The following is a 21,500-nucleotide window of genomic DNA, read 5'->3' as shown; positions in this document are numbered from 1 at the left end:
CCACAGAACCAATCTTGTCTTTGGTTTTCCCAGAAAGCCTTGCAGAGAATTAGTTGCATATGTTGGCCAGCCAAACCATTTGAGGCAAGTTATTACAATTGGCCTTTTATCAACCATTTAACATTTTCCTGGGGAGGACTGTGGAAGAAAGGGGGGGGCTGAAAAAAAACAAACCTTACATCACAGTAGCAACTTCTGGTGGTGAATGTATGGCAATGGTGGGTGGGGAGAAATTGCTTCCCAGCTTTAGTTTAGCAGCATTTTTGCGAGTGTAAAGAAATAAGTATCATCAGACTAGTGCTTTTTTTTAAAAAAAACCTCAACAATGACAATTTAACACTTATATTTCACCCCTGCTTTTATAACATGTAAAATGAACATTTATCCTAATTCATATTTACATTTCTCTTCCTCCTCCCTGTTTTTACTGCCCTAATTTTATCAGTTGTTACTTTTGTTGATTCCGGAAGCTGCATTTAGCGCAGAATGCCCCTGTGTGGTTGCTGACAGGAGTGTGACTCTGCCTGCATAGAACCCCTCTGCCCAGAGATCTGCACCTGTTGCCCATTTACAGAAGGGCCAAGTTTGAGTTGTTACTGTTAGTGTATAAAGAGTTTAACAACTGGGAAATAGTTTACTTGTGGGACCTCCTTTCCCCATACAAGATCTCAAAGTAGCTGTTCTACTACAAAGGAATTTCAGAAATAGACTGGAAAGAGAAGCTGCTGAATTGCAACTTATTACCAAACTTAAAACCATGGAGAGACCTGGTCTGAACAAAGACATTGGATTCTTATCTCATTATACATGACAAAGCCATTTTTCACCTTCTCACCCCTTGCTTTTTCCTGTAAGACCTATTGCAGTCGTTAAGAGTCGTCAACAGGCTCATCACAGCTATCTGACAATCACCCATTCCCACCACCCTTCTGAGTAATACCCCTCCCCACCTTCTCACTATATAGAAGGGTCTGGTAACTTCTGTTTCAGTATATCTGAAGAAGTGTGCATGCACACGAAAGCTCATACCAAGAACTAACTTAGTTGGTCTTTAAGGTGCTACTGGAAGGAATTTTTTTATTTTGTTTTGACTATGGCAGACCAACATGGCTACCTATCTGTAACTGCACATATGTAGAAGTTACATGTGCTTTATCTCTTTTCCGCTGCTGTTTAATTTAATTATGTTTTTATTGAGAATGTTAACATTTTATTTATATTTTTGTAAATGACAGATTTTTCTTATAATCAACAGGTATAAAATGTTATTTAAATCAATAAAAACAAAACAAATAAACTTATCTAACAAATAACTGTTATATAAGCATCTTTGTTGTTATTTAGTCGTTTAGTCGTGTCTGACTCTTCGTCACCCCATGGACCAGAGCACGCCAGGCACTCCTGTCTTCCACTGCCTCCTGCAGTTTGGTCAAACTTGTGTTAGTAGCTTTGAGAACACTATCCAACCATCTCATCCTCTGTCATCCCCTTTTCCTTGTGCCCTCAATTTTCCCAACTTCAGAGTCTTTTCCAGGGACTCTTCTCTTCTCATGAGGTGGCCAAAGTCTTGGAGCCTCAGCTTCAGCATCTGTCCTTCCAGTGAGCACTCAGGGCTGATTTCTTTCAGAATGGATAGGTTTGATCTTGCAGTCCATGGGACTCTCAAGAGTCTCCTCCAGCACCATAATTCAAAAGCATCAATTCTTCGGAGATCAGCCTTCTTTATGGTCCAGCTCTCACTTCCACACATTACTACTGGGAAAAACATAGCTTGAACTATATGGACCTTTGTCGGCAAGGTGATGTCTCTGCTTTTTAAGATGCTGTCTAGGTTTGTCATCGCTTTTCTTCCAAGAAGCAGGCGTCTTTTAATTATATAATTGATACTTGAGTTCCTCAGTTCAGTTTCTTGTCCTAGTGAAACAATATTGAAGTATTAATTTGGTAAGATGACTTTCAAACAAATCAAGTCTAGTTGCAAAAATGTTTGGGCAAAAAGTTATGGAAATTCTTCTTCTTCTTCTTGGCTATCCTAAGCTACCAAGGGAAGATCACAGCAACCCTTTCTGCCCTATGACAGTACTATTAAGGAAAAATAAGTAGTGGCAGTGGTCATGGAAATGTCAAGCTGCTCTCTAGTTGGCTAACCAGACATTTGCATCCTCCAGGGGTTTAGCACACTTTGTCCCTGCCTTGCCAATCTGTTAAAACTACTGATGCTTCACTGCATGAGGTCAGGAGTTGGGATTTCTCACATAACAATAAAAGAGGTTAGCAAGGCCTGCTTTCCCTAATGTGAAGAGTTTTAGGCAAGTGGTCACTTGTGGATGGTGGAATTCCATAGCTAGACATTTTTGGGACTTAGTATTTAAGTGCATGGTTTGTAACAGAATTTGTTGTTATGTAGTTTCTTGACAAGAAGAGGACACATCAAAGGACTACCTCTAGACCATGAGTACGGTAGTAATGCCAAGCATTTGTATCACACGTTAAAGTGTGAGGTGCAATAGACAAAAGATCAGATAATGAGAATTGGGTTCAAATCTTCATGCAGCCACAGAAATAATTTCTTAGCCTAATATAGTTCACAGGGCTACTGTGAGGATAAGATGGGATAATGGCACTGCCTTGAGGTCCTCAGAGGAAAGACTGGATGAAATTATGACAAACAGATAAAAAGATGAAACAAATGCCTCACATACATTATCTCAGTAATCTCACCAAGAACCCTATATGTTGTGCCCGTATTATTATCATCCCCACATTGCTGGTGAGTGGCTGTAGCTGAGAAAATAATAGCCTGCCTGAGGCTGCCCAGTGATCCCATGGCTGGGGTGAGATTTGAACGAGGGATTTCTCAAGGGAGGCACAGTCCGCTTTCTGATGAATGCTACACCGGTTCTCATTATGTGGAAGGCAAACTAAAGCGAAACGATAACAAGGTATGTAAACCCCTGCATATAAGAGTCTAAGATTTCAAGAGTTAGAAACAACACTCTCAGAATTAACACTGCCAGAATGACTTAATGCTTGCTTTCATCTCTAGGACCACAGGATATGTAATGTGGTGGTGGGGCGCAGGACTTAATATCCTAAGGCCACAAACTCTGAGGCAAAGAACAACTTCTTGAAAATTGTGCTGAATTTTTCTAATAATAAGAATGTATAATTAACACTGAACAGTAGGCCACACAATATTAGCTCATAATATCCTTTCCTTTTCCCTCCCTGCAGAGAAACTTCTCAGCTGATGACAGGAGAGCTGGATGGTGGCTAGACTTGGTCAAATCCCAGCTCTACCAGACTTTTATGCTACCTCACAGTTTCAAAACCTTCCCTCAAGTTGTAATGTTGTCTGCCCACCTTTCAAAGCTTGCTGTGAGACTGGGGATTCCAGAGGACGTTTCACAGTTAAACAATTCCTCAGCAGGCTGAAGTGCAATTATTGTTTCCTTTTGTGACCCTTGATGGCAGCAGCCAAGGTGCATGGACTGCCCTTTCAAGGGGGTGTGTGCTCATGAGTTCCCTGCTAGGCTAAGTTTATCATGGTTCTTAGAGGATTTTAGAATTAAATATTCTTCATAAGAAATCAATATTCAGATACAATTTCCACACTAATAAATCATAATTAATTGCATCTCTTGCTAATAAAATAAGATAGGCATCTTACCTCACATAAAAACATCAGCTGTGCTAAAATACTTCCCTCAAAAGCTGTGCAGAATGCCACTCTCACACACTGTCTACCTCAAGCAGAGGTAGACAGAAGGTAGATCTGGATTTCCTTGCAGACCTCTGGATGATTTTCACAAGATCAGCAGGAATTTATGACTCAAAATTATTTATCAGTAACAGAAACAAAATGACTTCCTCAACCCCATCATGCAGCTGAAATGAAGAAAGCTTGCCTTAAGTGTGAGTGAGTTTTTGTTTTCAATGACTGTGAGCTCTGTTCAGGTTTAGTACTCAAAATGTTTTCCTGGGCTCAGGTTTCCTCAATTCTAAGCACATGCTTTTTGCACCTAGCGCTGATTGGTGGATCTTGAAGGATTTAGCAAAGGAGATTCCTCAGACCTGAAGTCTACCCATCCCTGCCTCAAAGGGTATGTCCCTATCATTGCTCTTAATTCTGAAGTTGGTGCTTTTAGTTGGAGTTCCATTTCTATTCCTGCCATAGAAACATCATGTCAGAAGCAGCCCTAACCTGCACTGTTTTTGAAACCCAAAGAGAACGCAGCAAGCTGAGGATACAATAATGTGGTGTGGAAGTCTGTGGCTTCATGTGCTCAGGTCCTTGGGCATGTATGAAAGTATTGCTTTGGATTGTGGCCAACTTCTCCAGCTTACAAACAACAAAAATTAGCAACGGGGTTTTGAAATGGAAAGTGGTTTGATAAACTGTTGCTACAGATAAATGAAAATGCTGAGCAGAAGCTGTTGTGGTGGTCCAAGGGAGATGATAGACAGTTCAGCACATTGCTTAAATAGCTGGGAGCAAAGCCAATTAAAGTGAAATTTCTTGCTCTAAACACCACATTAAAATCCATGTAAACAGACTGACAAACCCAGAAGAGTTCATAGGAGTTCTGCAACATGGATTTTTTGTACTGAACTTCTGAAAATTGCTAATCTCCTTTGAGACACGTATGGCAACAGGACATGCAGAAGAACACTTTCTGAAGCACTGGGCCTGAGAAGAACAAGGCCATAATAATGGGAAGTTCACAGTGTTGCTTCTTACAGAAAAGCAGGTCTTACTCTCAATTATATTTTAATAATCTATCTAAACTAGAGGAGTTCTTTAATATCCTAATCTATGATGCATGCAAACATGGCTGAGTTGCCCCAAAGGTGATGATAGCACTGAATAAGACATGTATTGTTTTTACGGGATGCTATTTGATTTCCCACACTGGGCCGTCTACATCCTGTCGGCAGGTTTGGGGAGCCTTGAGGGGAGCTTGAGTGACAGAGTAGCTCTGAGGGAACTTTCAGTTGCTTGGCCATCCTACTGTGTCACAACTGGCTGAAATGAAAATAATCCTTTATTGAATTGGTGTTTTTTTTAGTTGCCCTTCCTCCCGAAGCACACCAGGGTGGACATACAGTATTCATGACATAAAAGAAAACACTACAAATGTGAAAAAACAATTAAACCACAAAAAATACCTAAGCATACTACCCTTCAAGTATTAAATTTCAGGGTGAATAAAATGTTCTTAGACGTCATCTGAATGATGGCAGGGTAAGGAATAAATGCATTTCACCGGGCAAGGAGCTTCACACCCTGGGAGCAACCAGGCCCTGCTATGGGTTCCTATCCCTATGCCATATCCACCAGTGGCACCTCCTCCAAGGCATTGTGGGAGTTTGTATTTTATCGACCTAGGGACAGGGAATAGGTAAAGGTAAAGGGACCCCTGACCATTAGGTCCAGTCGTGACCGACTCTGGGGTTGCGGCGCTCATCTCGCTTTATTGGCCGAGGGAGCCGGCGTACAACTTCTGGATCATGTGGCCAGCATGACTAAGCCGCTTCTGGCAAACCAGAGCAGCGCACAGAAACGCCATTTACCTTCCCGCTGGAACAGTACCTATTTATCTACTTGCACTTTGATGTGCTTTCGAAATGCTAGGTTGGCAGGAGCAGGGACTGAGCAACGGGAGCTCACCCCGTCGCAGGGATTCGAACTGCCAACCTTCTGATCGGCAAGTCCTAGGCTCTGTGGTTTAACCCACAGCACCACCCGCGTCCACAGCACAGGGAATAGTATAGTGCAAAACTTTTTGCTGCTCAGGAACAATGCATGCCAAGGTGAGCCACTCGTTTCCTGAGTACCTTGGCAAAAAGAGTTTGATAATGTAGCTGGTTTTAGTGTTTGGCAGCTGGCAAGCATGTAGCAACAGCAGCTACACAGAGGCATGAAAGTAAAATTCTGAAGGTGGCATCTGAACTCATACACAGCACAACAGAGAAATGAGCATAAGCCTGGTTCATGATAGTTTATCTAGCAGTAATACTGATGCACTTTTATCCCAATTGCTCAGACTGCATTGGCATAATTACGCATCTTCGCCATTTTTACCTAGCTAGGGTCACTCCATTATCTGCTGAAGATGCTGAGACTCAAGCATGAGATGTATGTGGCTCATGTGCTTGCAGTGAATCCACAGTCGACTTAGCACCCTCTTTGATGACAATCAGTGCTGATACAGCAGGTAGTATCCTCTTTATCATTGGCTCTCTCTTGCTCTCTCTCACTTCTGAAACAAAAATAAATAAAAATAACAAATTGTCCAGTAGCACCTTATAGACCAACTAAGTTTGTTCTGGTATAAAGCTTTCGTATGTATGCACACTTCCTCAGATAGCTTATACCAGAACAAACTTGATCGTGAGGATCATTAGGCAAATGTGAAGGTGAAGAGAGACCGGGTACAGGTTGTTTTAATAGTTCAGTGAGAGTGAAGTGCAACAGAGAATTTTGAATGAATTCTGCTCTCCTTTTCAATACCTGCAAAATATTTATTTATAACAGAACACTCATCTATTGATACTCGGATTAGCCATTCCTTATTTTATGGGTGCTTGTGTACATGCCTGCATATGTGTGAGAGAATAAGCTTTGTCTGTGATTTCTGGTAAAGAATTCAAAAGCGAAAACTGAGGAAAGGATATTCAAGCGTGGATTTCTTGGAAATGGTGTGAAGAATCCAGCAACTTATGCAATGATGGAAGTAAGTGGTCTGAGGCTTCCGATGAACGTTAAATAGCTAACTGAAACAAAAAGACCTTGGCCATTACGTGTGCAGACTCTGATGTGTCTCTGGAAGTCTGGGATCATTAGTATTGGTTCACTGACTTAGCCTTGGAGGTTCCTTAAGAAGAGGACGTGACACCAGGCTCAGTCCGAGACTAATGGGGAACAATGCACATCTGCAGGCTCTGATGTTGCTAATCCAGTGCCTGCTGAGGATCAACCATTGGAGCAAGGGAATATTCCCGAAGCCACTGGCAAACAGAAGTTGAGGATTAGTAGGACCTCTTGAATTTGTAATATATCTCAGGTCTTCATTAGAACCAGTTGCACCAAAAAGATGGGGAGAGAGCAACAACTCAGAAATCTCATTGCTGCTACTATTCAAAATATAGCACATTGATGTGCTTTCATATTGATGGTTTTAGCTAAGACTTCTAAAATGGCTGTCAGTAGTAGCTGTATGCAAGCAGCACGGAAAGAGTTTTGATCTCTTGATTTCTTCATGTTCCGATTCAAGTTGTTATTAGAAGAGGAGCTGTGTCATGTCTTAAGGTGGATTACAGATGATGGCATGGTTCCCCCCCAACCCACCCACCCCCAGCTCTGGAGATCAGAATGTATTGGCCTTAAAAATAAATAAAAGTATAGCAAACAACATGTTTCTTGAAGTTTATGGAGGGGGGGGGACTATATTGCTTAAAGGGAGTTTCAAGTTCTTTGGTTCTTTTATGAACTTGCAGCATCTCATGCAAAAAAAGAGTAAACATTATCTTTTAGAAGTCTATTTTTATAAGGGCCCTTATGTTTGTCACAATTACTGTGAAACAGATATCTTTGGAGGTGGGATTACAGTGGTACCTCAGGTTAAGAACTTAATTCGTTCTGGAGGTCTGTTCTTAACCTGAAACTGTTCTTAATCTGAGGCACCACTTTAGCTAATGGGGCCTCCCGCTGCCGCCGTGCCACCGCCACACAATTTCTGTTCTCATACTGAAGCAAAGTGGTTGACCCGAGGTACTATTTCTGGGTTAGCAGAGTCTGTAACCTTAAGCGTTTGTAACCTGAGGTACCACTGTACTAGTTTGATTTTATCACATAGCTCATCCTTATATGGGCTATAACCTTGGAAAAGTGGAGCAAATTTTGAATCTATTTGACACATTTGTGTCTGGGACAGTTTTAAGCAATCCAGTTATACACAGGGGTTCAATACTTTCCATTAAAAATTGGCTTCTAAAACTTCTAAAAAACACACACAAACAAATGTCTTGTACTTGAGTGTACATCATTTGAGTGAGTTAAATTGAATGGAGATGATTTTTAATGACTACTCAGTTCTAAATCTTGTTTAACATACCTTAATAGATCACAAACACACATGCCATGGCAGGAACAGGTTTTTGTTTTTTTTAAGTCCTTGCCAGAAAAGTGTGAGGTGAGGATTGGGGTAATAGTATCACTTTATGAATTGGGAATGTGCCCCAGTCCATTCCTTCTGGGATGTCATGAAGAATTATGTGTTCTTCTGTTTCATATTCACTGGAAGTAGCCCAAGAGTCTGGACTTGCCAACCATTTGTAAAAAGGCCGGTGACCCTTGGATAGTCTGACTGTGTGGGAAAGACTGGGTTAGTTTCTCCCCTGTCCTCCATTTCATGACATTAGATCTTACCTTTACTGTAAAATCCATGTACTAAGAGACGTACTGTCAGTGGCGACTTCTCAATTCAGGAACTTCCTTGCCCAGAGGTTTGTCAAAAGCTGAACACTTTCTGGAAGTAGTAGAAGACTTCCTTGTTTGTGTCAGCTGGGTGTAGCAGGAAAGAGATACATGTAATCAGCTGTTATATAAGATATGGGCTCAGACTGATTTGGCCACAACAGCTGTATACAGATGGGTCCAAAAAGACTGCCATGTGAACACACAAGCAGGAGTTTCTGGACCACCCTCATGAATGGTGCAGAGAGGGAAGGCTAGACAGCAGGCACACATAGACCTACCATTTCCTGCAGATGCAGAGGCAGTGGTCATGCACCCAAGAGCTTGAACTGGTGGAGGTGTTGAGCCCTGTGGAATCTCCAACTTTCATTGGATCTAGCTCTAATGTTAACATTTTATTTTGCTTTTCTTGTTTTATATCTCCTAAATATGCCCTGAGCCTTAGGGCGTGGTATAGGGTAGAAACTTGCATTAATAAAATGGATTAAAATGAATTACAGGGGGAAATCTTAGACAAAGCAAAAGCAAAAACAATGCACTTGTACATTAAAGTGCAATCTTATACACGCTTACTTGGAAGTAGGTCCCATTGAACACACAGTGGGACTTACTTCTGGGTAGACATGCACAGCATTGCACTGTTAGAAGCATCTATATTTTTATCTGCTTCAGTAGTAACTGCTTCAGTATCACTGAGTGGACATGGGTAGTTTTCCGTAGTTGGATAGTCCGAGCAGATTCTCACTTGCCTTGGAAGTAAACATCAAGGTTTGTTCCATTTCCTTTGCATCTCTCCCCCCCCCCCCATTCCTCTATTCCTTTCACTTCAGCCTCCTTTCTTTAGATTTCCCCTCTCTTCTCTCTCAACGTTGTGGGAAGAGACCATCAAGAAACAAGCTTTTCTGCTTGGTGCTCCCTTCCTTTCTTTGCAGAATAAGAGTGCCTCCTAATAAGGGAAAGATCTCTTTCTGTCTCACTAGCTCACTCTCCCTTTCTCTGCAGAGTCAATGCCAATTAGTGAACTGGAAATAGATTGTGGTTCAGAGGGCAGGGCACCAGCTTAGGAAAGTGGAGGTGCAAGTTCTAGTTATTGCTCAGCAAGTGTTCTGCGGATCGACCTTTAAGCAAGTTGTCTTAAAGGTCAAGGCTGCCAATCACTTGCTGAGCAATAACTAGAAACTCTCCGCTTCTGTTCTCTTGTCTTGTCTCTTTCTGTCCTTGTCATAATGGGCACATATTGTGGGGCAGAGTCAAGAATCAACCAGCAAGTCTCCAAAGTCCCAGCCACGGTGCAGTGCTAGAAAGCTCCTTTCAACGCTGAAGTTGAAACTTAGGAGCACCACTATTGATTTCTTTCTTCCTATTTGGCCAGCGTCTGCTTCCCTGCCCAGTGAAGTACTGTGTATAGAAAAGATGCACAAAAGAAAATCCTTAGTTGTCAAATGAAACTTTTCCTAGTTTATGATTCCGTTTCTTGGTCTACTGTCCTTTCTCCATGGTATCTGCCACTTCCTGACTCTTCTCTTTACAATTCTCTTTTTCCATTCAGTGCCCTATCACACTTCTTCTGCACTACTTGTTCCATCTCTCTCTCTCTCTCTCTCTCTCTCTCTCTCTCTCTCTCTCTCTGTGTGTGTGGCTGCCTAGCTTTGGCAAGGTGTCGTTCTACTCTACAAATGTCTACAGGCAAAGCTGAACTTTTCTGAGGTCACTGAATTAAGAAGAGTTTGGATTTGATATCCCGTTTTATCACTACCCGAAGGAGTCTCAAAGCGACTAACAGTCTCCTTTCCCTTCCTCCCCCACAACAAACACTCCGTGAGGTGAGTGGGGCTGAGAGACTTCAAAGGAGTGTGACTGGCCCAAGGTCACCCAGCAGCTGCAGGTGGAGGAGCGGAGACACGAACCCGGTTCACCAGATTACGAGTCTACCGCTCTTAACCACTACACCGCACTGGCACCACCACAAGGCCGCACCAGATGTGAATGAAATGTGTCTCTCTACCTTTCTGCAAATAGCAGCTATGGAGAAAGGTTGTCTGGATTGGGACCTTGGTGTGTGTGTGGAGCTGTTATTTGCCCATTGGAAAACATATGATCACTAGATAAGAGACATAAACTGTGATTCTAACCATGCTACTCAGAAGTAAGTCCCATTGACATCAATGGGGCTTATTCCAATCACAAGTAAGTGGGGTTAGGATTCTCAATTTATACTACTCCACTCTAATTCTTGCATACACAGAAATAAGCCTCATTGAGTTCAGTGTTGTTTGCTTCCCCAAAATAAGTTTTTTTTAAAAAAGAAAAGGCTGCAGCCACAAATGATTATGGAAACAATCAGTTCATAGCCTTCAGTCATGGATACTTTTGCTGAGATTTTGCTGAGCTGCTTTCACCTTGCAGGGGGGTGGACTAGATGACCCTTGGGATCCCTTCCAATTCCACAATGCTATGATTCTATGAAATAAATAAATAAGTGGACCTTGAAGGAACTTTGCCCTCTAAAGAATGAGGCACAGAAAAAAAACTCTTAGTCCTAGTTAAACCATTTGCTTTGCCGGTTGTTTCCTTCAGGGGAAAAATGTGTTGCCTTTGCTTCCTTTTTCACTCCTCGGTGTCCTCAGCTAAAGGATGGGTATGCACATGCTTTGGAAAAGGTAACAATGCAGTCTACTCTACTACTATGTGCTTCTTCCCCGCCCCCAGCAATCCCATGGCGCATTGCTTTTTTTTTTTAAAAAAAAAAGTTTGCAACATTCTACACCGCCCATTGTTTCTGTGTTCTCTTTACCATTTTATTTTTACCAATTTGTATAATTTCTTTTTAAAGGTTTGGTCGCTTGCACCTAGCTAACAGCTCCCTGAACACATTTACATAATTCAAAAAAACAAAACACAAACATGCTGACTAATGTCAGCCTAAAATAGACTCTCCTGGGATATGCTAAACGTATTCCCTGTTGCCATCGCCACCGGCGAAAATCTAAGAACATCATGGTGCTCCACTCTGTGCCCTGCAGGTCAGTTGACTGAGGCTCAAATCCTATGTAGTTACCTGGGTGCAAGCCTCACTGAACACAGTGATTTCCAAGTAGGAAATCAGGCTATAATGTGCTTTGTGGGGGCTATGTGAGGAAAAGACTCCAGAGCTATAAGGAGGCCCGTTTCATAAGTGCCACAATGCCCTGCCAGGCTGCTCTAAACACATTGGCCCATCTCATGGCTGTAGTGGCTTCCCAGGATGACATTAGAAGAGCTTTCCAGTCAGTTGGCTAGTTTACTATTATTGTCTGTCCTACACACTGTTCTGCACCCCGCAGCCTCTCACAAAATTTTACAGTAGTTGAGGGCACTGTCTTATAGCTAAAATCCATCTGCTCATTGGCTGCCCTAAAATTCTGGAGCTTCCTTCCCTTAAGTCACCAAACTTGAGCTTCTCGGTCTTTCTGAGTCTGTATTTGGTGACTGGGTTGATGCTGGAGGGGATATAAATATATTAGCAGTTTCAATCTTTCCTGACCATTTTAATTTGAGTAGGGATAAAAAAAGCAAACTAAATAAATACATGCACTAGTCTGCAACAGCTTCAAGTATTTGGATCCAGCCCCTGCCCAAGAGATGATGGTGGTTGGTTGGAGAGTTTCTGTGATCCACAAGAGCTGATCTTATTTCCGTGGGAAATGTGTTACATGATATCCCAAGTCGCACCCAGCCCATTGAAGAACAGCTCGGCTCTCCTATTTTCTTTTGTGATTTTCCATTGTAATGTGTAACTTTGTAGTCTGATGTATTCGGCAGAAAAACCTTCCTCCTGACCTCACTTTTTAAGCTGAAGCATGAGGCGATATCTGACCAATTAGGCTTGAGATGCAAGCCATATGCAAATGCACTGTGTCTTCATCTTTTGATAGAAGTTAATGCCATTTCCCTTTATGTTTAAATGGCTCTTTAACCACTTAGAGATTAAGTGGATATTTAAAAGGGAGAAAGGCGGGGGGACTTTAAAAGGTGTTAACTTTATCATGTGTCATAAAAGAGAAGATATTTAATAAGCCACTGGTACTTCTTGGGAGCTTTTTTAGTTTAGTTTTATACTTTTGAGATAAAAAGATAATGCAAAAATATGTACAAAGTACCTTTTAGAAACTTTGGAAAAGGTCAAGGAGAAAATAGCTGGATTTCAAAAGCTGAACTTTTCAAGGATTTCTTCTGATTTCTCTAAAACAAGATAGCCTCTTCCTCCTCTTAATAGTTCTTCAATGCCTTTTTGGTAGCCAAAATCTTTGTTCTTTTTTTTTTAAGCAGCTTTGTAACAGAAGAACTAAAAATTAATTATGGCTATGGAACTTTTTACACAGAAGAGTTTAAAAAGCGCAGACGTAAAGAAGGGAAAAAGATGAGGGCCCATTTATCTTATATTGACAGGACTAGCTTCAAAAGATGACCTTGAATCATAATCATCCTAATGAGCTCAAAATATTTCACTTTAACAAGTGAAACTATAATCAAATCAGTTTCTGAAAGCTCTACTAATGAGCATTTCCTTTGATGAAAACATGGTTAACTGTCTTAGTCTGCAGGAGGTGCACTGCTATAAGAGGCCAGCACATGACAACTCATTAGCTGACCTGGGGAGAGACTAATTTGAATGCTTTTGATAAAAATTTCAAGGCTTTTTTTTATAACTTAAATTACATTTTGTGCACTTTTATAAATACTGTAATTTCCCCCCTAAGTTGGGGGAAACTGTTAGGAAGACTTCAAAGTCATGGAACAAAGTTTGTTTACAACATTAAATCTATTGGATGCACCAGAACTTCCAGGGGGAGTTTAAAGTTTTAGATTCATTTCTCTCCCCGCAAATGTACACACGCATTTGGGCAGCGAGAATGAAACACCCCTCTGAATTCAGTCAATGCTGGGCTTATACTTCAGCACAGAAGCAGAGTTGCTGCCTCGCTCTCCTTTCCCTTCTCCTCACAAAAACACTTAAAACTTTACAGCACTTAACACTGTCAATATTTAAAAATCACTATCAGTTACTGGAAGTTGCTCTTATCAGTTATCCTCATCAGACTAGCCTCATTAGGAATTGCTGTAATTCATTCCATTTCTCTAAACTATCCAGAGAACTTAAATGAAAGCTGATTACACAAATCTAGTTCGCTACTGTACCCATCTCCCTTAAGGCTCTCTTTATTAGGAGGATGTGTGTTAGTTCCTGTTCTGTTCAACATTGAAAAGCCCTGTCTTCCTCAGCACTGCAGACTTGCTGTCAAAGCAGCGCTTTACACTGAAGAATTCTTCGTTTGTTTTAAGTTTCAGTCACAGCCAGATCTCAGATTTTTCAGACGGTTTCTTGTTTTATGTTAAAGCACTTCTTCTCCTTTTTTTGCTCCAGACTTTAGAGGGGGTGCTCTTGCCCCTCCTTCCTGCTTCGATGTTGTGTCAGTGTCTCCTCTTCACCACCAGTATTCTGTAAGATGAATGTAGTTGCACGTGCAACTTGTAGCTATTTAGTCTATTCCCTGAGACTGAGGAAAACGAGTGAGCATGACATCTTGGGGGTCTTCCTTTCTGTTTTCTCCTCCTTTGTTTTCAAAATGACAGCCAATAGGAAATGGAATAGTCTTTTCTGCAGTGCTCCTTTTGCCTCCCTCAAGCCATCAGCATGGTTTGAACTTGGAGCCCTCAGCACCCGAGCACAAACCTCTCACACATGAGCTGAGAAGACTGAGTTGACAGCGTCGCTGAGGGAGAAGTTCAGATTACTTTTCAAAACACGCCCTTGAAGTCACTGGGAGACTTTTCGCTGGCTCTGGTAATCTTTGGCTGAAGTTCAAGGAGATTACTCATTTTGTTACAAAGGATTATGGGCTGTAAATAGGGATACCAATTTAACTACTCCGGCTCCAACCACCCCTATTTATTAAAAGCGTATCCTCTTAAAAGCTGTAGCTGTATCATTAACAGTCTTTGTTGTCTAGCTTCCCATTGTACATGTGTATGCAGGCCTGTTCACACTTGACACTAAACACAGGTACAAACTATGAACACAGATCTAAATGTTTGTGTGAAACAGTTGCTGATTGACCCAGCTCAACTATTGTGTATGCAGGTACACAGACTGTATGCTCATTAAACATTACATGAGAATAATGTACGAGAGTTCAGTCCAACTATTTTTTGTGTACACAGGCAGTCAGACTGTACACTTGCTTAATGTAAGACGTGAAAACCTTTTATGTGATCATAGATTTGCAGCTGTTCTGAGTCAGGAGATGTGAACATGACATTCAGTCTGGTGAAGTAGTTCCAAATCAAACTTGGGCCACAGCTTCTTGCTTGCGAGAAGCTCACTAGCTGACCTTAGCCCAAAGTTACACATTTCAGCTTTACATGGGAGGTGGTCACCAAACCTTGAGGGGCACATTTGCAAATAGAAGAAACTGTAGTGGGCACAAGTGCAACAACTAAGCACACACTGCAACCTTTTTGTTGGCTACAATGCAATGCTTCTTTCAAGCCAAATTTCAGAACGGGGGTCAGAGGTGACCCAGTGAACACTGGAGAATGCCTCTGCAAGCACACGAATATGCATGGGATCCATGTTTGCAACCCTGGCTTAGTGTATCTCACCGGATTGCTGTGAGGATAAAATGATGATTTACTTAAAGGAAAGGCAGGATACAAATGTGATGAATAAACGACTCATGGAAAGAAGTGGGGTCCAGGTTGTATCTCATCCCATGAACAATCATGTTTTGATACAAATGGATGGTAAGTAATGTTCAAAAAATGTTAGTAATGTTCAAAAAAAGAGTTTATTTCCCCCAAGTTAGCTTCCTTTTGATCAACTGCTTTTAGGCGAGGCATTACACAGACAAATAGCTGGTGCACTCTGTAATCCTGCATTCATAGGTTCAGCAGACAATGTCAAACTGGGCAACACCAATTTATTGTTACTAAAGTCAGGTGGCTGCCCCTTTCTCTGCCGAGTGCTGGCAAAGGCCCATGGGGTATCAGGGTCTGTGCTCCTTTGAAGAATGAAGGAGCAGTGGACACTGTCATGGCTTTAAGAAATATGGTTTATTCACCTATTTACACCTTCAGTTGGCATGCAGGGAGTCCAGATCTTACTGCATGGTCATTTCAAGAGGCAGCAGTGCAGCCAGCCTCTCCCAAGATGGATCTGAGCCCTTCTTTCTGCTTCTTCTTCCCAGAAACCTTTCCCTGTCCCCTCAAACACACACCCCATCACCTTGGTAGCATCTCACTCCCCAATGCCCCATCAGCACCTTTTGCCAGGTTCCTCTTGGATAACTCCATACCCTCCTACATTTCACCAATGAAAATGGGGGCATCCTAAGGAAAAGTGGGACATTCCAGCATCAAATCAGAAACCGGGACGGCTTTTCTAAATCAGGGGCATCCCTGGAAAATAGGGACACTTGGAGGGCCTGAAAGTGGGCATGGCTGGAGACAGAAGGGCAAGCTCTGCCAACCTATTCAGCAAACTGGTAGGGCCAACCCCTTTCTTTTCATACTGTGCTCAGAGCTGTGTCTCCCTTGCTTTTCACAAGACCTGGTGGTGATCATGGATTCTTCTGGGTCGAGCACAACTGATGATGAAAGAGCAGGAAGCTCCAGGAAAATCAAAAACACTTGCATATGATGGCTATAATAGTTCAGTGCACAACTTCAGCACACAAAGTGCTTTCTTTGAGGACCAGAGGCTCTTCATCAGTGACATCTGATCTCTGCACTATACATGAACACAAGTCTTTAGCCTTCCTGGACTTCCTTGCTGCAAGGAAGATCAGTAACTGAGCCAGTACAGACTGATCCATACCAGGTAATTTCTCGAAGGAAGGGGCAGGTGCTGGTGCTGGTGGATCCTTCCAAAAGTCCCATGAACAGCAATACGTATTGATCCACATTGGACTTACGATTTGTGGTCAATTGGAATGTACACATGGTTACTTACACTGCTAAAATGAATTCTGTCCTTGAGAATAACAACATTTTAAAAATTGCCACCTGTGGAAACCACAATGCCCTACTGTTCTCTCCCCAGCCCTCCAGCCCCCAATGCACATACCCAGAAAAAAGTGGGAATGAATCTTTTCCTTGAATCTCTTTGAATGGTTGGCTATTGGAAATGGGAGGAGATATTAAGTTAGGGACGCGGGTGGCGCTGTGGGTAAAACCTCAGCGCCTAGGACTTGCTGATCGCATGGTCGGCGGTTCGAATCCCCGCGGCGGGGTGAGCTCCCGTTGTTCGGTCCCAGCTCCTGCCCACCTAGCAGTTCGAAAGCATGTCAAAGTACAAGTAGATAAATAGGTACCGCTTTATAGCGGGAAGGTAAACGGCGTTTCTGTGTGCTGTGCTGGTGCAGGCTCGCTGGAGCAGCTTCGTCACGCTGGCCACGTGACCCGGAAGTGTCTGCAGACAGCGCTGGCTCCCGGCCTCTAGAGTGAGATGAGCGCACAACCCTAGAGTCTGTCAAGACTGGCCTGTACGGGCAGGGGTACCTTTACCTTTACCTATATGCAGCCTTTCCATCAAAAGATAGTCAAAACCTAACAATTATTTGGCAGTGAGATTGCTATCACCTCATTTCTGCTGCTATCACCAGTTTGCATAGTGTGGCTGATAAAGTGATACACTTCAGACAATGACAGAATAATAACAATGGAATAGGGAACCAAACTTCTTTGGCCCGTGTCACTCACTAACTGCTTGGCACTGAAAAGCCTAGAAGTACAGTAGTGCCATAATCAATATTTCTCTGCTTCTTTCCTTGCCTCTCTTTCTTTCAGATTCCCTTTTAAGAAGAGCCTTGAAAGTTAATAAATAATTAGCCAACTTATCGAAAGGGGAATAACCTCGGGTTCAACTTTCTTAAAAAAAATAGTTAAATAAAACATAAGGTGGTTTGGCACTTTCAGATTTCAAAAGCTACTTCCAAGAGATGAAACTCAGTGCGCTTAGATATTAAAGTCTCAGACCTGCAGTAATTGCCACTGGGTTAATACAGAATGAAAGAAGGTAAGAAATTTAGAACCAACTCCAGAATTGCTCATGGAATAAGGATAGCATGCTAAATTGGTATGGTGCCACAAAAAATATAAAGTTGCATTTTAAATAAAGTCTCTCTCTCTTTTTGTAATGTCTTATTTTTCTCCACTCTGGCAGTAATCATTCTTCCACTCTGTTTAGGGTTACAGTATAATATACCACATAAACTGCACATTAGTCCTGGCTATTCTGTGAGACTTTATGCTGAAGATTCTTTTCCCTCGTACATGGTGGCATATGATGGAAGGTCTGTTACATGCACACCAGTGCAGAAGGACTACCTATGGAGCAACAAAAAATACCACCAAAATCCACAAACAGGGTCTTTTGAATATCAATATAGGGATTTTACTTCACTCATATCTTTTTTAGAGGACACACTGTTATAACTTTTCAAAACTAATTGAAAGATGCCTTTATAGTTCTGGTCAGCAGCAGGTTTTGCAATACGTAAACTTCAGCCCAGTTTCCAACACCCACACCCTTGAGAGCCCCACTTCTTAGGCTACCTGCCAAATATAGAAATCCTTTACATCATCTTCTGCAGCTGAGTTTATGACTGGAGGAGAAGACAGGAGCACCCTTTTACAGAGCTGGATTGGGCACGTGGCTTCCAGTTCTTGGTCACTAAAAATTCTGCCCCTGGTCCTGCACCTAAGCTAAACAGATAATGCAAAAAACCTACAACTGTTCTTTTGATGGCAGAACAGAGTCAATAGAAAGAGATGTGCTATAGTGTTGTTGCATTTTGGGATCTAGTATGGCAGATTTCTACTGTTTCCTGTGTCTACTTGGGCAAAGAAGCAAAATGCACATTTTGTGCAGAGCAAGTTACTCTTTGGGGCAAGTCACCTGGTAGTAATTTGCATTGTATGACGTTCTGTGGTTTTTATTGGCTTCCACAAAAAATAAACTGCTTGAAAAAAGAGCCCACTTGCGCATAAATTGCTACTCCATATCTGACAACAAACAGGGCAGGGCGCTTCACAGCCAAAAGCTTTCATTAAAAACCATTGAAAACCCATTAAGAGGATTTCTGTTTAATTTGCACTCTGGTAAAAGAAAGCTTGTGATGGAAAGAAAAATTATTATCAATCAAAGACACCCATCCAGTGACAGGACAATGAAGATTAGTTTTGAGTAATATGTAAATTTGGAGTCATTTACATAACAATCAAATTGCTTGCCACTGACAGCCAAATGGCAGCATGTACACTATAAACAATAAAGGGGGACAGAATGCCACTCCAGGGAGCCCCCAACATGTGCCCCCAAGATGAACAAAAAACTCCTGTGGATTAAAAAAAAGACATTTGTTTGTCCGGGGCGGGGCGGGGGGAGTATCCTGGGAGCAAGAAAACCCCCTCTCTACAGTTTCTGAACTAGCTTACAAGATTGCTATAATAATGTATTGTAATTGATTACATACAGTGGTAAGGCACAGTGTGTGTGTTTGTATAATATCATATCTCATCACAGTCTAGGTGGAAAGAATAATGTTGGTGGAAATTTACAACTGGGAGAATTCAAAATACGAACCTGCTCAGTTTGGAAATCCTCTTTCCATTTGTGCTGAACTCAAACCCTGTTCATATCAGGGTGTGGCTCACAGATCACACATTTCACCAGCAGGCCTTAGCTGCCAGCCCACCCCCTTCCCTAACAACGCCCCCAACTCACACATACCCCATAACACTTTGGCTTTCTAGGAGGGAGGCTTTTCAGATGAAGCACTAAGGAATTCACATCCTGCCATGGAGATGGTTAAGTTTTAAGTTCTGCTTTAGATAGTCATTTCTGCAGGCACTATTATTATTATTATTCCACCCTTTATCAAAAGATCTCAGGGCAGTGTACAATATTAGAAGCACATTACAAAACATCAGGGATAAAAACATAGTAAAAAGCATACTGACAGACAGTAAAAGAATCGTCACAAGAAGTCCTCTCCCCCACACTTTCATAGATTATTTAATAGCCATAGGCCTGGGTAAAGAGGAATGTTTTAGCCCGGTGTCCAAAGACATGCAATGATGGCACCAGGTGAGCCTCTCCAGGGAGAGCATTCCACAATTGGGGAGCCACCACAGAAAGGCGCCTTCTCTTGTCGCCGCCACCCCCCCGAACCTCTCTGGGAGTGGGGACATAGAGAAGGGCCTCAGGTACAAGGACAGAGTTCAGTTCCGTTTGTATTGGGAGAGGCGATTCTTAAGGTATTGAGGTCCTGAGCTATTTAAGGCTTTATAGGTCAACACCAGCACTTTGAAGTGGGCCTGGAATCTAATTGGTAACCAATGCAGTTGTGCCAGGATTGGTGTTATATGCGCAAACCATCTTGTTCTGGTGAGCAATCTGACCACTGCATTTTGCAACAGTTGCTGAAGCTTCCAAACTGTCTTCGGAGGCAGCCCCATGCATAATACATTGCAGTAATCCAACCTAGAGGTTACCAGAGCATAAACAGAAGTTAGGTTATCCTTGTCCAGATAGGGACACAGCTGAGCCAACAGGCGAAGCTGGCAAAAGGCACTCCATGCCATCGAGGTCACCTGGACCTCAAGTGACAGTAGTGGGTGCAGCAGCATGGCCAAGCTATGTACCTGCTCCTTAACAGGGAGTGTAACCTGCTCAAAGCAGGCTATCTTCCACCCATTTGGTCTAGGGAACCACCCACTGGCAGTGTCTCAGTATTATCTGGATTGAACTTCAGTTTATTGACTCTCATCCAGTCCATTACTGAGACAAGACACCAGTCCAGCACTTGCACAGCCACACCTGCAGATGAGAAATGAGAAATAGAGCTGTCAACAGCATACTGCTGAAAACTCATGCCAAAGCTCTGGATGACTCCACTCAGTGGCTTCATATAGATATTAAACAACATGGAATTGAGCCTCGGGGGGCACTATAGCATCACGGGCTGAAAACAACCATCCAAGTAGGACCATTGCAGAGCAGTGTCACCTACCCCAACTCAGATAGCCTCTCCAGGAGGATACAATGGTTGGTGGTATCAAAAGCCACCAAGAGGTCAAGGAGGATTAATAGGGACTTATTGCTCCTGCTGTCGCTCTCCCTGTCACTCTGTCCCTCCCTCTACTGTCAGAGGTAATATGCCTCTGAATGCCAGTTGCTGGGGTACACAAGTGGGGAGAATGTTCGACCATAACGCGGTGAAGATGGAAATGAAACTAACAACAGCTGGCCTTCAGATGGAGAATGAATGACACCCTATTTAGAGACGACGAGATTTACAAAAAGGCCCAAAAGACTCTGAAGGACTATTTTGAGATAAATCTGAGGACGGATGTTGAAAAAAGAGTGATCTGGGACGCAAGTAAAGCCGTGATGCGAGGTTTTTTAATACAACAGAATACCTTAAAGAGGAAAAAGCAAAATGAGAAGAAAGATAAGATTCTAGAAAAAATAAAAGAGGGAGAAAAGAGACTGAGGTCTAAACCAAAGTCTCATGAGATTTTGAGAGAGATCAAATTTTACCAGATGCAATATATGGAACTGATGAATCAAGAGATAGAATGGAAAGTTAAGCAAATGAGACAAAGGACATTTGAATCAGCAGACAAATGTGGGAAATTACTCGCATGGCAATTGAAGAAGAGACAAAAACTGAATACAGTTACAAATTTGGAGGTGGATGGAAAGAACATCATCAAACCAAATGAGATTAGCAACTGTTTCCAGAGTTATTTCAGAAGATTATATGCACAAGGGCCGGAGAATGAACGAGATATAGAAGACTTTCTTAAGAAATATGGACTACAAAAAAATCTCTCAACAAAGTATGATGGTTTTAAATGAGAAAATAACAGATAAAGAAATAGAGGGTGCCATTCAGAATATGCAACTAGGTAAATCCCCAGGACCAGATGGATTAACCTCCAGATATTATAAAGCTTTGAAAGAATGGATAATACA

Source organism: Podarcis melisellensis, assembly GCF_964234715.1.
Source record: "Podarcis melisellensis genome assembly, chromosome: 3".
Lineage (NCBI taxonomy): Eukaryota > Metazoa > Chordata > Lepidosauria > Squamata > Lacertidae > Podarcis > Podarcis melisellensis.
This window is presented reverse-complemented; position numbering follows the sequence as displayed.